We start from the raw sequence: 4,491 nt of genomic DNA on the forward strand, positions 1-4,491 counted from the left end.
CCCTCGACATAAGTTGTCATATAAAGGCTTTGCAAGTGTTTTCTTTGAGCCTATGACTTGCTTTTCATTGTCATATGGTGACTTTCAAAAGAGCAGAATTTTTCATTTTGATGAAGCCTAGTTGATCAGTGTTTTCTCTTATGTTTCATTTATGTGTGGCCTATTTAAGAAGGCTTGGTGATCCTAAGGGTCACAAATATTTTGTCTTATGTTTTTTCTGAGAGGTTTTAGTTTTAGTTTGTTTGTTTGTTTTTTTTTTTACTTTTAATCCCACAGCCACCATCATACAGTTTTAGCTTTAACATTTTGATTTATGATCCACTTTGGCTTCACTTTTGTGTGTGGTATTAGTTAAGGATCAGGGTTCATTCTTTTTTTTCCCACATGAATATACTGTTATTTCAGTACCATTTGTTGAAAAGACTCCCCTTTCCTCCACTGAATCATGTTGATATCTTTGTTGAGAATTAATGGAACATGTGTTAGTTTATTTCTGAACTTTGTTCTGTTTCATTGACCTATAGGTCCATCCTTATGCCAGTTGCACCCTGTTTGGATTACTGTAGCTTTATAGTAAGTTTTGAAATGAGGTAGTGTGTAAGTCTTCCAAATTTGTTCTGTACCTTCAAAATTATTTTGACTCCTCTAGGTCCTTTGCACTTTCATATAAATTTTAATATCAGATTATTTAAAAGCTTGTTGAAATTTTAAATAAGATTACATTTAATCTAGAGATCCATTTGGGGAGAATTGCCATCTTAATAACAGCAAATCTTCCAATTCAGAAACAGAGTATTTTAAAAATTTATTTAGGTCTCCTTTAATTTCTGTCAGTAGGATTTTATAGTTTTCAGTGTAAAGGTTTTATACAAATTATGTTACATTTATCTTTAAATATTTTCTATTTGGGAATGTGATTATAAATGGAATGTAAGAGTTTTAATTCTCCAACTGTTTTTGTAAGTATAGAAATACAGTTGATTGAGACAAGACCAGAGGCCGAACTCGGGTTCTGACAAGATGGCTGGGCTGCCCCACAGGATCATCAAGGAAACCCAGCGTTTGCTGACAGAACCAGTTCCTGGCATCAAAGCAGAACCAGATGAGAGCAACGCCCGTTATTTTCATGTGGTCATTGCTGGCCCTCAAGATTCCCCCTTTGAGAGAGGGAGTTTTAAACTTGAACTATTCCTTCCTGAAGAATACCCAGTGGCAGCCCCTAAAGTATGTTTCATGACCAAAGTTTATCATCCTAATGTAGACAAGTTGGGAAGAATATGTTTAGATATTTTGAAAGATAAGTGGTCCCCAGCACTGCAGATCCACACGTTCTGCTATTGATCCAGGCCTTGTTAAGTGCTCCCAATCCAGATGATCCATTAGCAAATGATGTAGCGGAGCAGTGGAAGACCAACGAAGCTTAAGCCATATAAACAGCTAGAGCATGAACTAGGCTATATGCCATGAATAATATTTAAATTGACCCGATCATCAAGTGTGCATCACTTCTCCTGTTCTGCCAAGACTTCCTCCTTTCTGTTTGCATTTAATGGACACAGTCTTAGAAACATTACAGAATAAAAAAGTCCAGACATCTTCAGTCCTTTGGTGATTAAATGCACATTAGCAAATCTATGTCTTGTCCTGATTCACTGTCATAAAGCATGAGCAGAGGCTAGAAGTATCATCTGGATTGTTGTGAAATGTTTAAAAGCAGTGGCCCCTCCCTGCTTTTATTCATTTCCCCCATCCTGGTTTAAGTATAAAGCACTGTGAATGAACGTAGTTGTCAGGTTAGCTGCAGGGATGTGGGTGTTTTTCTTTATTTTATTTTTTTTGAGGGGGGAGGTAGTTTTATTTTAATTTTATGGGCTCCTTTACCCCTTTTTTGGTGATCTAATTGCATTGGTTAAAAGCAGCTAACCAGGTCTTTAGAATATGCTCTCTAGCCAAGTCTAACTTTATTTAGATGCTGTAGATGGACAAGCTTGATTGTTTGAACCAAAATGGGAACATTAAACAAATATCACAGCCCTCACTAATAATGTTGCTGTCAAGCGTGGATTCCCCCCTTCAAAAAAAGCTTGTGATCATTTTGTATGGCTTGTCTGGAAACTTCTGTAAATCTTATGTTTTAGTAAAACATTTTTTGTTATTCTACTTTGCCTTTGTACAGTTTATTTTACTGTGTTTATTGCATTTTCCCAATGTGACAATCGTATTTTAAAATTAAAACTGATGGAACATTCTGTCTTGGTCTTCACCATCTGACAAATTGAATGGCAAGAGGTGGATTTCACCAGTTTCTTTTCACTGATGCAGATTTGTGTTAAGATAGTACTGAATGGAGTATTTATAAACTGGCCCTGAGCATGCCTAAAGCATCAGTATCTGACCTTTTTTTAGCCTCCTAGGAATTTGAAATAAATGTGTTTGTGTTGTCTGATTAGACGATCATTGGTGTCTTGCCACAATGTTTAAAAATTACTGTACAGGAAAGTCACAGCAAAGATAGCAGTTGTGACTGACATGTAGGACTTTCACAGTTGTGCCACATTTTTGACTAAAATTTGGGTTATGACCTACCTTTATGAGCTGTAACACTCACCGCAAAGGTCTACAGCTTCACTCCTGAAGTCAGCGAGACCATGAACCCACAGGGAGGAAGAAGCAACTCCAGATGCGCCACCTTTAAGAGCTGTAACACTCACTGTGAAGGTCTGTGACTTCACTCCTGAAGTCAGCAAGACCACGAACCCTCCAGAAGGAAGAAACTCTGGACACATCTGAACATCTGAAGGGATAAGCTCTGGACACACCATCTTTAAGAACTGTAACACTCACCATTAGGGTCTGCAACTTCATTCTTGAAGTCAGCAAGACCAAGAACCCACTGGAAGGAACCAACTCCAGACACAGCTGTATATAACTTTTTATCATGTGACCTTGCCAGATTTACCTAGCGTTAGGTTGGTGCAAAAGTAACTGCCTTTTTTGCTTTTTTTTTTTTAGCCATGGCAAAAACCGTGATTACTTTCGCACCAACCTAATAGTTCTAATAGCTTCTTGGTAAATCCCTTAGGATTTTCTATGTATCCAATCATGTTATTTGAAAACGCAGTTTTATTTCTTCCTTTCCAATCTGTTTCTCTTTGTCCCCTACCTCGCTCCTCCTCCCTTATTGCACTGACCATGGCCTCTAACACAATACTGAACAGAAGTGTTAAGTGCAAAACATTCTTGCCTTGTTTTGTGTCTTAGCAGGAAAGCATTTAATATTTTACCAATAAACTTGATATTAACTGTAAGATTTTGGTACATGCTCTTAATCAGTTTGAGGAAGAACTTTTCCCTTTTTTTTCCTTTTGCTGAAAGCTGTTTATTGTTGATGGTTTTATCTTTTTATTTCGAAATTTTAGGCACAATAATTGTTAAAAAAAAAAACAGATTTTTCATATATGCCACATTCAGCTTTCCCAATGTTAGTGTCTTACTTAATGCTAGTGCAAATATCAATTAGCAAATGAACATGATACAGTATTAACTGAACCACAGACTTGATTCACAGTTTTTCCAGTAATGCTCCTTTTTATGTTCCAGGATGCAAAGCAGGATCCCATGTAGTAATGCCTCCTCAGTCTCCTCCAGTCTGTGACAAAATTGCCTCACCTTAAGTTGTCATGAGAAAAATCAGACAAACCCAACTTGCGGACATTTTACAAAATTACTGACTAGTTCTCTACAGTGTTCTGGGCATGGCCTTTCATGTAGTTATGGCAAGAATGCCACCCAAGTGTTGATGTGCCCTTTTTGGAGCATCATATTAGAATGTATGTCATGTCCGTATGTCTTATTGATAATGTTAACCTAGATTGGTTAGCACTGGTTACCTTGGTTAAGGTGATGTCTACCAGGTTCTCCACAGTATAATTATTGTATTCCCCATTAAAATTAGTATATACTCAGGAAGATACTTGGAGACCCTGCAAATACTGTTTCTCCCAAAACTTTTTCTCACTCATTTTAGCATCCATTAGTGAATCTTGCCTTCCTGATTATTACTCTGGTGTTTGCCTGCTGGTGGTTTTCTATTTCTATCAGTCTTTACATTTACTACTTATAATTCTACAAGAAAAAGTTATCTGTCCTCCACCATTTTATTTACTTATATCAGTGTAGGCTCATAGATACTTATGTTATGCTATGGGTTATAATCCAGCATTTTAATTACTTTATTGTTCTGATCATTCCATATTTGGCCATGGGGAGCTCCTTCAGGTTAGTGTCTGTCATTTGGCAATGTCTTATTCTTTTTTGAGCACTTCCTGTACTTTCTGGTAGCACAAGATATTTCTGGCTCATCTTGTGTTTTCCCTGCCTTGGCTCTAGAATCAACTACTACTTTAAGCAGCCTTGGCTCCTGTTACTGGGGAATGGTGTTTGGAAACCATCATATGGATGCTAAGTGTGTTTATTGCTGTTGATATGTCA

At 37.2% G+C, this 4,491-nt stretch overlaps 1 pseudogene across 1 annotated transcript; it reads left to right on the forward strand.

The window, feature by feature from the left end:
* Positions 1 to 995: 995 nt before the first annotated feature.
* Positions 996 to 2,249, forward strand: LOC101016636 (annotated as a pseudogene). The gene has a single exon (XR_004179373.1). The product of XR_004179373.1 is annotated as a ubiquitin-conjugating enzyme E2 N-like (transcript).
* The last annotated feature ends 2,242 nt before the right edge of the window (positions 2,250 to 4,491 follow it).

The sequence above is a fragment of the Papio anubis genome, chromosome 17 (assembly GCF_008728515.1).
Source record: "Papio anubis isolate 15944 chromosome 17, Panubis1.0, whole genome shotgun sequence".
NCBI classification, from domain to species: Eukaryota; Metazoa; Chordata; class Mammalia; order Primates; family Cercopithecidae; genus Papio; species Papio anubis.